The 19,631-nt window shown below is 55.7% G+C and overlaps 1 non-coding gene across 1 annotated transcript; it reads left to right on the top strand.

Moving 5' to 3' along the window:
• The first annotated feature begins 2,290 nt into the window (after positions 1-2,290).
• Positions 2,291-2,375, top strand: TRNAQ-UUG (transfer RNA glutamine (anticodon UUG)). Its single transcript has one exon. It is a non-coding gene; the product is annotated as a tRNA-Gln (tRNA).
• Positions 2,376-19,631: the final 17,256 nt, after the last annotated feature.

The following is a 19,631-nucleotide window of genomic DNA, read 5'->3' as shown; positions in this document are numbered from 1 at the left end:
AGTGCGGGAGGCCGTGCCGGACAGTGGGAGTTCCCACGCCTACGGGTGGGGGGGCAGTCTATGCCCCCCTCCCCCGCCCGGCAGAGTCACCACCGTCTCATGGCTCCGCAGACGTGGTGTGGAGGCTGTCGCGGTGGGGGTGGGCTGGGCGAGGACCCTCCGAGTTCGGTGAATGCGTCTCGCTCCGTTTGGACTCTGCTGAAGGGGCTTTCCACAGACGCACGTGGGGAAGTCAGCACCCCTGGCCTGATGAGCTGTGCTCCTCTAGGAACCTGATCATCCAGGCGAAAATCACCATAATTGATTATCCCGCTGAGCGGCGGACAGCAGTGTTTGCTAACAGAGAGGCCGAGAATCACGAGTTTGCCCTCGGGCGTCATCAAGCAAGGCTCCGGGGGGGCCTCCCTCCCTCTCCGTCCCTCGCCCCCAGGACGGGTGGTAGGGCGGGGTGGGCGACGTGCTAGAGTAGGGGCGGGTGGGGAGCCCCTGCTCGTCCCAGAAATGCAAGGCAGGCCCCGTCCTTGTCTGGCTCTCACCTGGAGTGTGGCCGGACCACAGCAGGAGTCGGTTTAAATGGGGACCGCTTCCCTTTCACGCCGCGTGGCGTGGGGGAGAGCTCGTTCCCCCCCACAGAGGACAAGGAAGGGCCTGGCCTGCAGCTCAGGGAAGACAGGGCTGCCCTCCGTGTGCCACGGACGCTGGAGGCATCAGGCTCAGCGGGCCCTCCAACCATCCCTCTGGTTCTGAATTTTTCAAAAACACAGAGGCTCTTTGGAGATGGACGCGGGTCCCAGCCTCTGAGTCTCCCGACGGGGACGCGGCAGGTGTAATGCCGGTGCTCATACTACATGGTTGTTGCTTTGCCCAGACGAGGACACTCGGGACAGTGAGAGGCATTTCGGGGAACTCGGAGACTGTTCGAGGAGCCTGGAGGTCAAGGCTGGCGGGTAAGGATGGGACTGCCTTGCCCGCCCTGACCTGTGCTGGCGTTGCCTGTTGCAGATCCCGGGGCCCAGCGTCCCCGGCACTTAGAGGAAATCTGCGGGTTGGGCACAGAGCCTGGAGAGCAGAGGATCCAGAGGGAGGCGTGGGAGTTGTCGGGTGGGAGGGACGCAGGGCGGGCAAGGCGCGGTCCTGTACCCCAGACCCTCCGACTGCGGGGCGGGGAGGCAGACTCCTCTCACCCAGCTCCCGTGCCGTGCACTTGGCCCAGACCCGCGCTCTGGGCTGTTTGCTCACCGGGGCTGGATGGATTGGATTAAATGGAACTAAATTGAATCGGGAGGAAAACTCACTTTAAGAAACCGAGAAAAAAGTCAACAATGAGAAAACCCCCAAATCAACTGAAGGCAGCGGTTGATGCGAGTGGATTGATTCAATCCATCTCATTTTGTAACAACGACTTCGTCTGGCGGGGCCTTCCGATCATGCCTGCCCCTCCTCAGAGTCCCTCCGTGAGCCGCGTGTGCAAACGTGCTAGAAGTGGCTTTTGCCACCGTGCCGGAGAGGGAACGCGCCAATCAGCAACCAGGCTGCGGCTGGGCCGCCTCAACGCCCGTTTCCCCACCGTGTGAGCCCCACCTTGGCCCACAGGCCTCTCTGCTGAGGCTGGGGTCCCTGGGGGGAGGTGGGGGGAGACCGCCACGAAACCCAGCCGTGGTGATCGTCACCAGCTCCAACAGCATGTCAGGCGGGCTCTGTGCAGCTAAGTGTTCACTGCCCGCCGAGAAGGGCACCTTCCTCTAGCGGGTGAGAGGGAGTGTGGGCAGTGGGAGCCTGCCCCCCAGGAAACCAGCCGTCCCGGTGACTGGGAGTGCCGCTGCTTTGCCCATTCGCGCATTTCCTCATGTGAAAAGGGAGGATAGAACAGTGCGCCCTCCTTAGGGTCATGAGGGCTGAGTGAGGCTATAGTTGTCTGTATTTGCTCTTCAGGACCATGTTGACGATGGTAAACGACAGTGATTTTTTCCATCTCAAGAAAGAGGCCCCGTCTGGGTGCCTTTGGATTCTAGAAGCTTTTCGCTTGCTTTTTTTTTTTCTGGTTTATGATAAGTTTAAAACACACACACACACACACACACACACACACACACAGGGGAGAAGGGAAGGGGGAGGGACTGTTTAATGAGTATACAGTTTCCTTTCAGGGTGACAGAGAGTTCTAGAACCAGATACTGGTTGCACAACCATGTGAATGTACCTAATGCCACTGGCTTGTACGCTGTAAAGTGGTTAAAATGATGAATTTTACAAGTATTTTGCCACAATTTAAAAAGATGTGCACTGGGATGCCTGGGTGGCTCAGTCGGTTGAGCGTCCGACTTTGGCTCAGGTCGTGATCTCACGGTTCGTGGGTTCGAGCCCCGCGTCGGGCTCTGGGCTGATGGCTCGGAGCCTGAAGCCTGCTTCCGATTCTGTGTCTCCCTCTCTCTCTGCCCCTCCCCCACTCATGCTCTGTCTCTGTCTGTCTCAGAAATAAATAAATATTTTAAAAAAATGGTTAAGATGGGGTGGGGGGCGCCTGGGTGGCTCAGTCGGTTAAGCATCCGACTTCAGCTCAGGTCATGATCTCACAGTTTGTGGGTTCGAGCCCCACGTCGGGCTCTGTGCTGACACAGCCCAGAGCCTGGAGCCTGCTTCCGATTCTGTGTCTCCCTCTCTCTCTGCCCCTCCCTGCTCATGCTCAGTCTCTCTCTCTCTCTCTCTCTCTCTCTCTCTCAAAAGTAAATAAACATTAAAATCATAGAAATTAAAAAAGTAACAAGATGTACACAATCCGTACACATATAATTATGCAACACAAGGAGCAGCTGGCTGGTCTCCATCTGTGGAGTGTGCAGCTCTTGAACTCGGGGTTGTAAGTTCGAGCCCCATGTTGGGTGGAGAGCTTACTTAAGAATGAAAATCTTTAAAAAAAAAACTCTGAAACTTTATTGATATAAATAAGGAAAATTTATGTCCAGAAGAAGCACATAGTGGACACATGCACACCCCTCATTTCTATTTTTTTTCCAATTTTTTAAATATTTATTCATTTTTGAGAGAGAGAGAGAGAGACAGAGCACAAGCAGGGGAGGGGCAGAGAGCGAGGGAGACACAGAATCCGAAGCAGCACAGCCCTCGTTTCTAATCTCTGAAGGCAGGATTAGGGGTCCAGACACACTTGTGCGGTCCCCAGGCCCCCAAGCTCAGCTTTGTGACTTTAGGCAAGTGCCTTGGTCTGTGGCCCCAGGCCCCGGACCGTAAAATGAGTAAATACATGGCCCCTGCTAGTCTGAGCTGGGCCACCTCTACTGATGGAAGCTCCTGGAAACATCACACAGTTCCACACAACGTGTAGTCACTGCTGAAATCGTGTGTTTGTGGGATTTAGATAATACCTCCCTTCCTACTTTGACTGATATTAGAATAGATCTACCCGCCATGAGTGACATCGGAGGTGGGAAGAGATCCTTGCAGAGTGACCGGGGGCGGGGGGCGGGGGGAGGTCCCGGTTTGGGATTAAATACCTCCATCAGTCGGCAAAGTCTCTTCGTGCAGGTAACCTCAGAACCAGGTGCTGGGGTTGGGGTGGGGGGGAAGAAGAGGAAAGGGAAACCCAGAGTTTGGGGCGAGCAGAAGAGAGAGAGAAAACACACGAGAGTGTCCCCAGAGTTACGCAGAAGACGGGTTAGGAAAATCTGGACCCCAGGCCCACGGCGTTCTGTTTTCCGTTGTCTTCGTTAAACCAGACGTGGGCTCCCGGCCACGCTGCAGGTGCACGCGGCACAGGGGCTTCTCCTGGGCAGGTCTCCTCGGCTCCCGGGGAGGCAGCGCTCCCTCCTCCAGACCTGACTAGTCAGTGAGCAAATAGCAGCCAGCAACCAGATGCACGGTGGCGACATTGATTGTAATTCTCTCTCCTCTCTCTTTTTCTTTTCTTAGAGAGCCCACAGTGCCTCGGGAAAAATTGGCTGAATAAAAGGTATAAAGACTTTCTTTTTTTTTTTTTTTTTTTTCCTGAATAGTTTTTGACAGACGTGAGCATGTTGAACGTCTTGGGTGCTGCTGCTGCTGAATGCCAGGGGTTTCCAGGGCTTCCTGCTCACTGGAGGGAGGGGGGGCAGAGAATGGAGAGTTTGGCTTGCTTCGCACTCGATGGCGTGTCCTCTCTTGTCCCCCAAAGCGCCAGCCCGAGTTGTGCTGGGAAGGCAGGTGTGGGGACCAGAGGAGCCAGAAGGGAAATGAGGGGACAGGAGTGTGTTTATGGGTGACATTGCTTAGCAACTGCCACCAGCCAGAGAAACAGTCCCTCCTCCCCCCTCCTTTGCTCTGCCCCCACCCCCGACCCCAGGTACTTGACGCACAGATGCGCGTTCCCCTGGCCTTCGGAGCCTGGGGTGCTGCATGTCCCCGCGTGGCCCAGTCTCCTCGGGGAGGGGGCCGCAGAATCGGCTCAGGTCCCAGCGGTGACCCTCGTGGGGGGGACCGGACCCTCCTGACCCCAATCCCCGGTCCATGACCCCAGCCCTCGGTCTGCGCACTCCTTGTAGCCAAACCTCCATCACCCGCCTGCAGCCGATCTCCTTCGAAGGTTCGCTTGTAGAATTTGACTTTGCAGAAAATTCTATCGTAGCTGTGATGTATTATCTGTTGTGAACAGATTAGAGAGTGCAGGTCCGCCATGTGTTTGTAACCATGGGCTCCCCGCTGGCTTCCTCGGGGTTGGGGGCAGTGCTCCTGGGTCTCAGGCCTTGTGCCCAAGATAGCCCAGCGTTTTCTGCAGATCCAAAAGGCAAAACAAAGCTGTTGGGTGGCGGGGTCTGATGTCCGCCTGAGCCAAACACCGGAACCTCCTTTTGGTGGTCTCTTTTGTATTGTTTTTACCCCCAAGTACATGCTGGCCTCAAAAGTGGGCACTGTCCAAATGGCCAGGGAGCTGTGCCCTAGAAGCCGGTCACCGCAGGGCCACCCGGGGTCGTGGAAAGGGCAGTCCTGGCCCTGCTCACTGGTGGGACGGGGACAGTGAGGCAGAGCTCAAGGCTCCTGTTCCCGTGCATGACAGGGTCCCCTGGGAGGGGCCGGGGGCTGTCCGTCAGCGTCCGATGCAGTTCGACTGGGGGGAGACGAAGAAAGTGTGCCGGCGTGGGCCTCGTGCTCTCATCGGCGAGGTCTCCCCCTCGCAAGGCAGGGCCTCCTGGACGTGCCATTTTGTAAACCGAGTCTTACTTTACAGAGAAACGACCGAAGGAGTCCTCAGATGAATCTGTGTGTAGGTCAAGGAATCCACCTCCTAAGGGGTGACACGGCGATTTGTCTGCCTCATAAGCTCAGGTTTTTGCACGTTTGTTTTTTGAACAGCTTTACCCAGGTCTGCGCGCACAATCGACTACGCGTGTTAGAGTGTGCAATTTGATTAAGTTCTGACACCTGTTTGTACCCCTGACGTCGTCATTACAGTCAAGATACTGGACGTATCCATCAGTCTCCTTCGAAGGATGTATCTTTTGTCTCTTCCTCCGTGCTCTCCAGTCCCCTTTCCCGGCAAACACTGATCTGCATGAGTCCCGTCGCTCTAGAACGGTGTGTATTCCCTACGTTCTAGACACATAAAATCATACCGTATGCGTTCCTTCTTGTTGTCAGAATAAGTATTCTGAGACTCCCCCAGGTCATGGTGTGTGTGAATAGCTGATGTCTTTTTGTTGCCGAGCGGTGTTCCATGCTGTGAGTTCACTACAGTGTGTTTTCTCCGTTCACCCCTGGAAAGACACCAAGCTTTTTGGTTATTACGCATTATTCCCGTACAAGTGTTTGTGAGACACATGCCTTCTTTTCTCTCGGGTAGAACACCCACAAGCGAAATGACTAGAGTTCATGGTGAGCCTGTGTTTCGCTTTTTAAGTAAACGTCAAAGTGTTTTTCCCAAGTGGTTGTACCGTTTCGCCTGCCCGCCGGCCACGTGCGGGAATTACACCCATCTCTCCAACACTTGTCGATTATTCTACATCCTCTCCAACACTTGGTGCCGTTGGCTGTGGTAATTTTCGCCATTATGATGGGCATTGGGGTGGTGTCTCATCGTGGTTTAGTTTGCATTTCCCTGCTGATGAGTGATGCTGGACATCTTTCCATGTGGTTGGTTGACATCCATCATCTTCAGTGAAGTGTCTTTTCCAACCTTTGCCTGTTTTTTTTAATTGGGTAGTTGTCTCCGTACTGTTGCATTTGGGGAGTTCTTTGTATATACTGAATACAAGTCCCTTACAGATGCATGCTGTGCAGGCATTTCCTCCTAACTGATCTGTCTTTCTACTCGCGTAACAGTGTCTTTGGAAGAGCTGGCGTTTTAAATTTTGATAAATTCCAGTCTATCCATTTGTTCTTACGATCATACTTACAATGTTGTATCTAAGAAAGCTTAGCCTGACCCTGGCTCACAAAGATTTTCTTCTCCTGTACTTTCTTTAGACATTTTGTAGGTGTTAGATTTTATGTTTAGGTTTCTGGTTTATCTTGAGTTCCTTCCTGCATGTGGTACAAGGTATGGGTTGAGGGTCATTTTTCTGAACTGAAGCTGTGCATTGATTTCAATATTACTTATAAAAAGACCATCCTTTCTCCTTTGAATTGCCTTTGCAACCTTGTCAAAAATCTGTTGTCATATGACCTGATCCCTTTGATCTATATGTAGTCTGTCTTGGTGCCATTGCACACTGTCATGACTATCATAACTTTATAATAAATCTTGAAATCAGGTGATGTTAACCCTCCAACTTTGTTCTTGTTTTTCAAAGTTGTACTGGCTACTCTAGGCGCCTTAAATTTCCATATGGATGGCATTGAATCTATAGATCACTTGGCTGGCCGGGGAGGGGGGTGGGATCATTAACATCTTAACCATATGGAGTCTTCTGCCTCATAAACAAGTTATGCCCCTCCATTTATTTAAGACTTCTTTAACTTCTCTCAACAGTGGTTTGTACTTTTCAGCCGGTGGGTCTTGCACAACTTTTGTCAAACTTACCCTAAGTATTTCATATTTTTTATGGCTACTTTAAATGGTATTTTTCCTTCAGTTTCTGACTTTTGCTAGTGTGTAGTCATTTTTTAAAACCGTGTGTATGTTGATCTTGAGTTCCACATCTTTATCGAGCTTACCTGCCAGTTCTAGTAGCTTTTTTGTGGATTTCATCATATTTTCTGCAGACGATCACATTGATACAGATGATCCATTGATAAAGACAAGTTTACTTTTTCCTCTCCAATCTTGATGTCTTTACTCGTTGCTGTTGCTTTGTTTTTGCTCCACCAGCTAGAACCTCTAGGACACCGTTGAATAGAAGTGTCATGAGAATAAACACCCTTGTTTTGTTCCTGATCGTAAAGGGGAAGTAATTCTTCTACTAATTGTCATGTTAGCTGTAGGTTTTTCATAGGTTCCCTTTCATTCCGCGTCTATCGCCAGCGTGCTGAGAGTTTTTATCGGTTTTTATTAAGAAAGGATGTTGAGTTTTCTTAAACTCTTTTCTTGTGTCTATTGAAATGATAGGTGCTTTTTCAGTTTGTGAATCAGATGAATTAGATTTCCAAACTTGAAACGAGTCGATCACTTACTATTTTTTAAGTTCATTTATTTATTTTGACAGAGGGAGAGAGAGTGAGGAAGGGGCAGAGAGAGAGAGAGAGAGAGAGAGAGAGAATCCCAAGCAGTCCCTTCCCCATTAGCATGGAGCCCGATGCGGGGCTTGAACTCATGAACTGTGAAATCGTGACCTGAGCTGAAGTAGGAAATTTAACTGACTGAGCCACCCAGGCACCCCTGTTTTCCTATTTTTCTTTATTTCCTTTTTTCTTTTTTGTTTGCTGTCTTTTGAACAGAGTTTTTAAAATTACTGTGTTCCATTTTATTTCCATTACTGACCTATTAGTTATCGCTCTTTGTTTTGTTATATTGATGGTTGCCTTAGAGTTTATGAGTTTTTTAAGCTGGTTCCCACCTACCTTCAAATAATTGTTAACCCACTTGACATACAGTATAAGCATACTTCCATTTCTCCATCCTGGCCTTATATACATATGTTATAAGCCTTGCAACATAACGCTATTTGTATTTCTTTGTTTAGACAGTAAGTCGTATTTTAAAGAGATTTAAGTGATAAGAAAAAGCTCTCCTGTGTTTTTCCATATAGCTACCATTTCTGGTGGTCTCCATTCCTTTGTGTGGATCCATATTTCCATCTAGTGTCATTTCCCTTCTCTCCGAAGGACTCCCTTCCTACCATACGGCACCAACCTGCCGGTGGTAAATTCTTTCAGTGTTTGTGTATCTGAAAAAGTCTTTATTTCAACTTCATTTTGGAAGACATTTTTGCAGGGTGCAGAGGTCTGGGTTGACAGGTGCTTTTTCTTTCAGTGCTGCAAAGGTTCAGGGCCTTCACGGCTCCCGTGGTCTCAAAGCCTGCTGTCATTTTCATCTTTGTTCCTCTGTACAGAATGTGTCCTGTTTCCCTGGCTCCTTCTAACATTTTCTCCTGCAGTGTTTAATCTGCCATTAATTTCATCCGGTGTATTTTTTTTCACATCAGATATTGTAGTTCATATTCTACAGGTTGAATTTGCACATTTTCCAATATCTTACATGTCTCTACTTACTTTCTGGAACACGTGGAATATAGTTATCATTGTTTTAACGGCCTTGTCTGCTAATTCCAACATATGTGTCAGTTCCAGGTCAGTTTCGAATGATTGATTTTTTTTCTCCTCATTTCCCGTGTGCCTGGTAATCTTTGACTGGATGCTGGACATTGTAAATTCTACCTTGCAGGGTGCTGGCTACTTCTATTCCTATAAATATCCTCGAATTTTATTCTGGGATGCAGTTAAATTACTCAGAAGCAGTTTGATCCCTTCCTCTCAGATCTTACTGCTAAGGTTTGCTGGATGGGCCCGAGGCATGGTTAGTCCCCATCAAGTGATCCCACTACCAAGGCAAGGTCGTCTGAGCGTTCTACCCGTTGTTCCATGAACCGTGAAGGGCTCCAGTGAGGCTGGTGGGGACACACACGTTTCCTGGCCCCGTGTGCATGCTGAGCACGGTTTCCCCTGACCGTTCATGTGGTTCTTTCCTCAGCCTCAGGGCTTTTCCTCAAATGTACAGGATGATCAGTACTCAGCTGGACACTCACAGGGACCCTCTCTGGTTCTCCAGGGTCTCCCTCTGTCCAGTTCCCCGCTCTCCAGCCCCCTGTTTTGCAACTCCAGCCACCTTGGTGTCCCTGGACTCTCAGCCCTGACTCCTCCGCTCAGGGAGCCCACCGGGCTCCACTTGTGGTCCCTGAGTCTTAGCCTAGAAGTTCTGCACACAGTGAGCCATGGGGGGGCTCCCCTCACTGGTTTCCCGCCTCTCAGGGATCACTGTCCTTGCCGACGGACAGGACAGTGTGTGGTCCTGTGTCTTGAAAACCGTTCCTGAGTTGTTTGCCACTGTGCCTGGTGGGAGAGTAATTCAGTCCCCGTTCCTCCATCTCGACTGGAAGTGGAAACTTTCTCCTGTCTGAACTCAGATCCTGTCACATGTGGTCTGGAGACGCCCATGCGCACACACATGCAGGCAGCCCCAGGGACACACGGGTCCGTTGCCAGCCCTCATCCCCATTTCCCTCCTCAGCCAGCCCTGGTTGGAGGCTCGTGGGAACACGTGGTCCGAGCATACAGACCAGCGCTGTTGTTCCGTTTGTCTTGAGATTGGCCTCCTTCTCCTCAATGCAGAGGAAGCTGCAACAAACAGTAGGAGCGTAGCTCTTGAAAGATGGTTGCAAAGTGCTCTTCGTGGAGCCTCTTTTCCGGAACGCTTTGATGGTAAAGAATAAGGGAGGGGGAACAATGCCTCCAAGGCTCTCAAAACCTCGGTGGTAGGGGAGGTCAGAAACCCGGAGAGAAGGGAACCAGTGCCTCCCAGCAGCCCCGCCGCCTCTCCGTGTAAGCGTGCCACAGAGCACTGGGGACGGAGTCCTCTTTGCCCTAACAAGAGAAACCAAGCAGGGAGGAGGACCCATCCGAGGCCCAGGCTATCCATTCTTCTGAATCCCAGTCCCCTCACCCACCCTCTGCCAACCTGGGTGTGGACAGAGCCACGTTCTTTATCTGTGCACGGCACTTTCCGGCCTTTAAGGGCCTCAGACTGCTGTCAGCGCATCCGACCCGTGTTATCCCGTTTGACCCTCCCAGCAGGGTCCATCTTATGGATGGGGAAACTGAGGCCGAGGACGGGCAAATGATCTGCCCAGGCTCGTGCTGCAATGGCTGAGGCAAGACCACAGCCCTGACTATCCAGGCTTCGTTTCATGCTGAGAATTTTCCTCGAGCAAAGTTGAGGCTCCCAGTAAGAGTGTGGGTCTCTTAAGCTGAGTGTCTGAGCTTCCGTCACGGGTGCCTCCGCTTGTCATGCCACCACCCCCCACCCCCCATCTCCTCTCCTTCGAGAAAGCATTCTCATTGTCAGGGTGGTTGGCTCTCTAGTTTCATGGGACTGCAAAGCTCCTCACTCATTACAGAGCTTCTCTGGGAGTATCAGGTGCTCGGAGCTCTCTGACACGCACGCACACGTGTGTTTGGACTAGTGCGTCAGCTAGGCTGTACGATGGAAAGAAAAGGGTAGGGGGAGATGCCCAAAAATGTTGACCACAAAGCGTTCACCCAAACCCACGGCCGTTTCTGACTCCGCTAAGGCCAAAGCTGCATCGCATGAGCAACAGGAGAACCGCGTGCCAGAAAATTCCCAAGTCCTGTGTCACAGGGACTGGAAAGGGTCCCCGATGCCTCCCTTGACTTTCAGGATGTATCCAGCTGGGTGGTTTTGTGCTACCTGCAAAAGAGGCAGGACGCTAAATATTTGAGAGGGGATCGGGTAGGGTGACAGAGAGAAGAGCCTGTGTGCTCGCGCGTGTTTGTGCGGAAGTATGAAAACCCCGAGTCTGTGTTTTCCCCAGGGTATTAATTACAGTTGGAAAGGAGGCTTGTCCGGGCGTGTTCCGCTTGGGCAGAGTAATTTATCATCCGGTTTCAGGGAGCGGGAGGCAGGTCACGGTGCAGAGAGCAACACACACATCTCTCTCTCTGACTTCACAGCCGCCCCACCTGCTCCAGGGCGGACGGCTGTGCCCAAGGCACATGCCCGGGGGCGCACAGAGGGCTCTCCAGGGGAGAGAGGGGAGGCCTCGGCGTGATCCTCCTAAGACAGAAGCCGTGATGGGAGAGGCCCGTGCAAGTCCAGCCACTTGGACGTGTGCCTTTGATGGAGGGAAGGCCGGCCTGGCTGCCCACGCTGATGCCTTTTGGTCCTGTCGGCCCTCGCTGCGACTGACAGGAGGACAGGTGGTCTCCGTGGGGGTGGTCTGAAAAGAAGGCGGATTTTATTCCTACCGATGGCTAAAATCAGCGTCTGTGACTGTTCGCCCCTCAGTAGAGTAGAGGTCGCTAACGACGCGATGGTTGTGATTTGGGACCTCCCTGGCCTCGGCGACGTGGCTGGAGAGGAGAAATCAGCACAGAGGGCCTGGCCACTCCTCCCTCTGCCTCTGGGTCCTCCCGCCCTCACCTGGGCTCCGGGACCACCCCCTGCATCCCTCCAGCTGCTCAAGATGCCTTGCTGGCACTTTGCTTCTGTCCTCGGCCCCACCCCGCGGCCCACGGGGGCTCCTGCCTCCCACTGCTGCAGGTGGACAGCAGACCCTGGAGTCTGCAGCGACCTCACATTTGCGTTAAGCAGTTTAGGAATGGTTTTTCTGAAAAGTTACGAATTTACGTAGTAGGAAGTACTCATTTATGATTAGGTCGCCTCTCCACGCCACCCTCCCCGTCGCACCCCAGCCGGCAGACGACCGGCAGGGCCCCACTCCCACGCCTGATCTTCCCGTGAAGGGACAGGCCCAGTGCAGCACCAGTGACCCGGTCAGCGCAGGTGCCGTGAGCACCTACTACGCGCCAGGCGCCGTGCTAGGTGCCGGGGATACGCTGAACCAATCAGACCGATACTCCGTCAAATGGTCGCTTCCTCCGGGGGGGCCTCCTTGGTTTCTGACATCGCCGGGGCCGCTTCCGGCAGGTCTGTGGGAACAAAGGGAAAACCACGGAAAAGCGGAGGCCCACCTCGCGTCTGTGGATGTTCCCTTGCTCTGCTGTTCGGCCTGCAGCCTCCGTCTCTCAGGACTTCGTTATTCCTCTGCCGGCACTCGGCACACAGGGCTGGCGGTCTGTGCCAGGACCGGGAAATCTCCACGGCTCCTTTGTCAGGTGTCCAGCCTGCCAGCTCGCTGGCACTTGCAGATGAGCTGGAGGGAGAGGGGGCAGGGGGGGGCGGACGGAGGAGCGAGGGCGGGAGCAGAGCGAGGCCGCGAGGTCACCGCCCAGGATGCCCAGTAGGCTCCCCCAGGCCGGCCGGGTCCCAGGGCCCCCTGAACACCCTGGCGGAGTCTGAGTTTTCCTTCTCCGGTGTCACGGCGAATGTGTTCACTCTCCTCCCCCTCCCCAGTGTCACACCTGCTTTCCCCTCGTCCACAGGCCTGCAAATCCCCGTAATTGGGTCTAGAATGGCGGCCGTGTGTCAAACAGCCCTAGGCACCAGGCCCTTTCCCCTGGTGATTCTTCAGCCCCATCACCATCCAGAAAGGTGAATGCGGTTGTCCTCACTTTGCCAGAAAGGAAACTGAGGCTCAGAGAGGTCTAGTAACCTGCTCAAAGCCACACAGTGAGTCAGCAGAGCTGGAACAGGAGCCCAGGTCCTAGTGACACCAGACCCGGGGCCCTCCCGCCCCAGCAGCCTGTCAGTTTGTGCCTGGTGTCGTCAGAGACACAGCACATGTTCTCTCGGTCAAGGTTGGGAGGAGAAGAGAGGGCTGCCCGTCAGGCCAAGAAGTCATCCCTGCTCCCCAGAGGGCACTGGCTCTAAAGAAATCTTCAGGATGGCTGGAGGATCTCGAATATTCCTCCTTAGACACCAGGTCCTCCCCGTCTTTTTAAAGAATGTACTACTAGGGGTGATGGGGGTGCTTTTAAAGTCTAAGTTGGACTGTGCCCCTCCCCCAGCGCTCACATCCTCCAACGGCTCCCAGTTCTCTTGGAGAAAGGCCAAGTCTTCACAATACCCTCCCGTGTAAGACCTCATGTGATCTGGCCCCATCACTCCTCTGACCACCTCTCCTACTGCTCCCCCTCGTTCTCATGACTCCAGCTCCCGGGCCACCTGGCCCGTTCTCTGAAGAGCCAGGCACATCCTATGACAGAGCCTTAGCCTGTACTCCCTCTCCTAGGAGAGCCTCGGGGCTCTTTTCCTCGACTCCTCCAGATTGGACTAAGGATCACTTCCCCGATTAGGTCCAGCCTGACCATCCCCTCTTCGAATCAAGGACAGGATAACAGTATGGTTGGTTGGGTGCTCTCAGGATTGTCTGAATGACTACCTCTGAAGAATGCTGGCTCCTGAGATGTCCCTAGAGGTGGGCCACTGGCCTCTGTTCTCAACCCCACCCTAGTGATGATTTTTATCAGTGGTTCACATAAGCATGTGATAGGCATGATGACCGGGTTCTAGTTAATCTGAAGCTGAGAGGAATAAGTAACAGTTTGCCTGGTCTACTGGCTGGGAGCAGAGAGGAAATTTAACTACGTTTAATCATCAATGTAAAGGGCGGCTGAGTGGCTCAGACAGTTACACGTCCAACTTTAGCTCAGGTCACGATCTCGCGGTTCTGTTCATGAGTCCAAGCCCTGCGTTGGGCTCTGTGCTAACAGCTCAGAGCCTGGAGCCTGCTTCGGATTCTGTGTCTCCCTCTGTCTCTCTCTCTCTCTCTGCCTCCCCCGCTTGCACTCTCTCTCTCCCTCTGTCTCTCTCTCTCTGTCCTTCCCCTGCTCGCGCACTGTCCTCTCGAAGATAAATAAACATTAAAAAAAAATGTTTTTTAAGAATTAGTGTAAAATCTTGCTCTTGCTAAACAGATAAGAGGAAGGAGACTTAGGGGTTTTAACTGATGGTGAGTTCGGTATAATTAAGAGGACTGTCCAGTCCGCTCGGACTACCGCGGACCGGGTGGCCTGAAACACGGCTCCCGAGGCTGGAGTCCGAGACCCCAGGACTGGTGCAGTCAGGTCCTGTGAAGGCATCTGCCAGACCGCAGACCATCGTACCCTCACGTGGCGGGCAGCTGAGGCAGGAAGCAAGCTCTCTTGTGACTCACCCCCCAAACACCCCCCCAAACACCACCGCGCAGAGAGGTGACGGTCAACATACGACTTTATTTATTTTTTTTTATTTTTTTTATCGTTTATTTGTTTTTGAGACAGAGAGAGACACAGCATGAACGGGGGAGGGGCAGAGAGAGAGGGAGACACAGAATCGGAAGCAGGCTCCAGGCTCTGAGCCATCAGCCCAGAGCCCGACGCGGGGCTCAAACTCGCGGACCGCGAGATCGTGACCTGAGCCGAAGTCGGATGCTTAACCGACTGAGCCACCCAGGCGCCCCAACATACGACTTTAGATAACGTTGCGGGGGGGACGCATTCAGGACAGTGACCAATAACTTAGCATCCAAACTGAGGTCATGACTAACACAGTGCAAACCAGGAGTGTCCCGGGCTCACGGGAGGGTGTGGTCACCCTAAGCATCAACGGCTGCCCTCAGAAGCCCGTTTTGTTGGGATTGCATGAGAAGAGGCACGTTCCCGGAGGACCGAGTTGCTCGGCTGGAGGCTCCGAGGAATGTCGGGTTCCCCTTGGAGGTGGCTGCCGTGAGCCACGGGGGACCGTTCAAGGGACATCCCGTAGGGGTGAGAGCTGTTTGCTCAGAGGAGGCGAGTTGGGGCAGCCAGCTGGTGGGTCTCCGATATCTGAGGGCCGTCCTGCAGAAGACAAGGGGGGCCTCAGACCCACTAAGGTCCATGAGACCAGTCCTGGGGGGGCAGATCTCGGGGGGCTGCATGAAGGACAGCTTTCCAGGGCAGACAGCCGGGCAGTGATGGGTGGGCCACCTCCGTTCCCTCCTCATCCTCAGGGGCCTGCAGAGGCGTTTCTGTGTCTGGAGGGGACAGCCCGGTGACTTCTCGGGCCTTCGCCAGAGGCGGTGCTCAGCGGCCAGCACGTGTCACTGTGTGGGAAGCCCCCCTTTCAGTGAGGACTCAGAGAGGGGGCCGGCAGGCGGGAGGGAGGCTGAGGTCAAGCCTGCCCTCCCTGCTTCCTTCTGCTGTCCCCCCCCACCACCTGCTCAGCTCCTCTCACCCCCCCCCAATGCTGAGGTGGGTTTTCCCTTCCTAAACCCTCCCTCCTGCTGCTGAATTATTGAAAGTGTCGTTGGCTTTATTGCCGTGCTGGAGGGGCACTGCCGCAGAGCCGCAGAGCTTGGAATGTGCCCACGGTTCGGAGATTCGCGGCGGCCCTTAGCATCCCCTGCCTGGGCCCCCGGGTGGGGGGAGCTGCTCCCAGCCCCTCCCCTATCATTGACTCCCAGTGGCTGGCCTTCCGACCGGAGGATGCTGTGTCCATGCCGCCCGCCTGGAGGGCCGTGGATTGAGTTTGTGGCAGATGTGACCGCCCAGCCCAGGTGCGGAGCCACGTCTCCGTGCGGGGCCCAGAGACGTCCCCCAGCAGCTGACCAGCTGAACGCCTCCAGGGCATGTGTGGAAGTGGCCTGCCGGGGGCGGGGGCAGGGGCGGGGGTGGCACTCTGATGTACGTTTATGGGGAAGGGTTGGCGTGGAGGCGTGGCTGTGCGTGCACAGTATACACACGCGTGTGTGCAGAGAGGGACCCGTGCGCTGGGGGGGGGGGGTGTGCATGCACACCTGTGCCTACAGCTCCTTGTGTGCACATGGCTCCTCCGTTTCCGCGTGTGCACACGGGTGTGGGCTTTTACAGCAGGCATCCTGGAGGTTAACTCAGCAACAGGCCCTGTTTGTGAGATGTCGCCGTCTGAGCCACTTTCCAGAAACGGCGATGGTGTGGCCGCCCCAGGGTTTGGAGGATGCCAGGAGACACGTGGCTTGTTCAGGGAAGCCGCTGTCAGCACGGTCAGGCTCCCCGGGCTGGACCAGCATGCGAGAAAGGGCGAGCAGTCAAAGTCAAAGCGCTTACAGGGACGGACTTCCCCACTCGCTCCCCAGAGGTGTGGTGTGCAAAGTCCAGCACTGGAGCCCCAAACTCTCCCTCAGACACTGGCTGGGAGACCCGGACAGGAGAGGTGACCGCTGCTGTCTCTCCACGAGGAGGCCCCCCCCCCACCCCCGCTGAAGGCAGCGCAGCCTTGAAATTCTTCAAGTTCTGTGCCCTCAGCCCCCTTTCAGGGGCACCTGCTGTGTGCCCAGCTCCTCGCCAGCTGGCCTGGCTAGACAGGTGTGGCAGAGCCCCCTGACCTCCAGGAGCCGCCCTTCTGCGCAGGGCAGAGACAGCAAGTCCAAACTCAATGACGAGGCCACGTGAGCGGGCTGGATGCCATGGAAAGTAAGGACGGGGGCTCGAGACCATCTGCGGTGGGCAATGTGGTCTCTGGGAGCTTTCTGAGCCCAAAGCCCAGCTCCACAGCCTCTCTGGACACACCCAGAGGAAACGCGACCAGGTGGCAGCCCAGAGCTGTGTCCACAGGGCGTGGCTGTTCATCTGCCTCGGCCAGGAGCTGGAGAAAGAGGCCCATGGACGCGGGGTGGGTGTGGGCACTGCTCACTCACTGTCGCTGGAGCTCTGGCCTTTTGAAAAGCAGAGGGGGCCAGACCTTCCTCAAGCCACAGGGAGACAGGGGACCCGTTCGGCTCCGACGTCTTGCTCCTGGGTCGCTCACCCTCCAGTGGTACAAGCGTGCTTCTTTTGCGTGTCATTTGACTGTTGATCATTTGGTCAATCTCCTCTGATCTTTGAAACAGCCTGGGAGCAGGGATGGTGCTGTCACCCTGGCTTAGCTCAGAGCTGAGCTGGAAATGGCAGAGCCGGGTTTGCTGGCCCTTGGGCCTCTGGACCCTCTGGCCAGGCCCGCTGCTTGGCTTGGGCCGGCCCCTAAGTGCTGGCGCGCCCCCAGGGGCCTGAGAAGACCGTTAGACCTGCTGTAGATCAGGCAGCGGGTCCCCGGGGAATCTGGTCTCCTCTAACTGCGTTCCCGACCCCCAGTGTTTGCAGCTTGTGAAGGGTTCTGGAAACAAAGAGTGCAGTGTAAGCACACACACCCCCAGCCCCTTCCCCGTGCCCAGCATCCTGCCAATCCCAGGTGCCTAAAGTCTGATGCCATTCTCTCCAACCTGGCGCCCCCCCTTAGGCTCACCCAGCCGGGGAGCCATAGGCCGGGCCTCGGACGGTAGCCAGGGTGCTGGGCCAGAGGCTCTCGGCCACCAAACTCCTCCTCTTCCTTCCCCGTCCAGCGCTCCTCCCGCTCAGCCAGGCCTTCTTGGGGTGGGGGTGATGGGGCACAGATGGGGTGGTCCCCACTGAGGCCAGTCACGAACCTCCCTGTGCCCCCCACCTTCCCAAAGCTGGCCTTCGCGGAGTGGGAGCCTTCTGCTTCTGACATTCCCCGGGCCAAAAGCCACCCTGCGGGCAGAAGTGCTGAGCTGTCAGGGGTGGATCTTGTCCTCTCCTGGCCCGAAGGCACCAGCACACACGTCCCTCTCTCGGCCACCACCCCTCGCCCAGCTGGTATCACTCTCCAGTGCGTCGGAGCCCCGTCCCTGTACGCAGCTTCTAGGCCTCAGTTTCCCTAATTGGAAGAGACCTTAAGCTGTAGCAAGATTGATTGGCTTCCTTTTTCTCCTCCTTTCTATCCTTCAAAGAGGGGGCGGCGGCTTGGGTGGAGAGGCCCAGGTCCCTAGGTGGCCTGTGGCCCACAGAGGGCACTGGCCTGAAGTGATGGACAGCGGGGCAGGGATCCCAGGGGGGCTGGATTCCGAGGCCTCTAGGCCAGCAGCATAAGGGTGAACGGGGAAGGCAGCGTGGAAAACAGACGGGACAGATGTGGGCACCGCACATGGGGGTGGCCCCACCCCCCAGCACCCCTGCCCTGTGGCACCTGCTCCAACACATCACTCCACTGGGCTGGCCTCATCTCTGCACGCCGCCGGGGGTGGGGAGGCCGCCGCGTGTGCAGTGGAAGCCGTTCTCCCCCTCCCCCTCCCCCCTCCCCCCTCCCAGACTTGGGGCTGGGGGTGGGGCAGGCCTCCCCTCTCCGTCCCTGCCAGCTCCCATCTTGTCACCCTCTGAAGCCGAGAGGGACTTTTGGATGACACTAACAGCTGCGCTTTCCCCTCTCCCGATGGTGGCCCTCCCCTTCCGCCCCCCACTCAACTTGTCCAACCTCAGGAAAGGTCCCCCTTCGGGGATCCAGTTGTTAGGCTGGGGGAGCTTGCGCCACCCCCCCCCCCCCCCGCCCAGGGAACCTCCCGGGGCCCCTGCAGGGGCGCTCCACCCGGACAGACGCCAGGGCCCGCACGGAGCTGAACACCCGGAGAAATAAACTAGGGGAGGAGGCGGGGGGGAGAGGACTGGCGGCCAGCACAGCGACAGGGAGGCAGAGAGGAGAACGGCACTTCTTAACCCCGCGGCAAGTGCCCGCTGGACTGAGTGTGCCGGGAGCGGAGCGGATGCGGCCTCCGCCACCCGGTGGGCCTCCTCCCGCCTCCGCCAGCCTGCCTGCTTTGGAGCCAGGGGTCCGAAATGATGTATTTCTGGGTATGTACCAAGCGTGTCCCGCTGGGTTGTGTTCTCGGCTCCGGCAGACCTGGGGCTGAGATGCTGAGAAGCGCACAGAGCCTCCCCCCACCTCCCAGCGCCTGAAGGGGCCCCTCCGCGCCTCTCCCCAGTGCCCAGCCGGGGAGTGCTGGGCTCAGGGGTGACCCCAGCCACCGCCAAGTGCTGCCTGTGGGGTGGAGGGGGTGGGGTGGGGGGAGCTGGGCGGAGACTCTGAACCCCCTGCGTGGGGTGCACTGTCTGTCCCCCTCTCCCCACCTCCCAGCCCGGCCTTGGGGGAAAGCGGGTCCCCAGCGCAAACTTCAGGTGGTTCCCAAGACCACGCACACCCAGCCCCACATCTTCTGGGCTCCTGCCTCCGTCCCCTTCTCTCTGAGCTACAAAATCAACTGGGGAACTGGATCTTGGAAAGAACGGTGGGGAAATAAACGTGAGCCCTCAGCCGACACCCCAGGGCTCTGAGCCAGGAAACCCAGGAAGCTCCCCCAACCCAGCACACCCACTCCCTCCCCCCTTGGCTGGCCATGCACCTCTTGGCGAAGGAAATGACCGTCCGTGGCAGAGATCAGAGTGGGGGTCTCAGCCAGCCCTAGGAAAGGGTCCGTGGGGAGGCAAGGCAGGAAGGGCCCCCACTGCAGGGCAAGGAGAAACACATCCTTCCAGTTAAGTGGGACTGAACTGGGAGGAGAGGCCTGGTGTATACACGTGCACGTACATGCATGGGTGCACCAGAATATTTTTCACATGCTCTCTGGCCTCCAGGCTCCCATGGACGTGGTCTGGAAATGTCTGTGAACTGTGTGCTTTCCTCCTGAGGGAGAAATTCTCCCCTGGGCCCAGCCCAGTGGCTCCAGACTGAGCAGTTCCCAGGCTGTGAGCTTCCCCGCATCTCGGCCTTTCTTCCAGGCCGCTCAGCCTGTCCAGCAGCTTCTTCCTCC

The sequence above is a fragment of the Lynx rufus genome, unplaced genomic scaffold, assembly GCF_022079265.1.
Source record: "Lynx rufus isolate CCGP_SWC_20201006 ecotype Redwood Valley unplaced genomic scaffold, mLynRuf1.p SCAF_37, whole genome shotgun sequence".
Lineage (NCBI taxonomy): Eukaryota > Metazoa > Chordata > Mammalia > Carnivora > Felidae > Lynx > Lynx rufus.
Note: the sequence above shows the minus strand (reverse complement) of the source record. Positions and strands in the feature narration are given on the sequence as shown.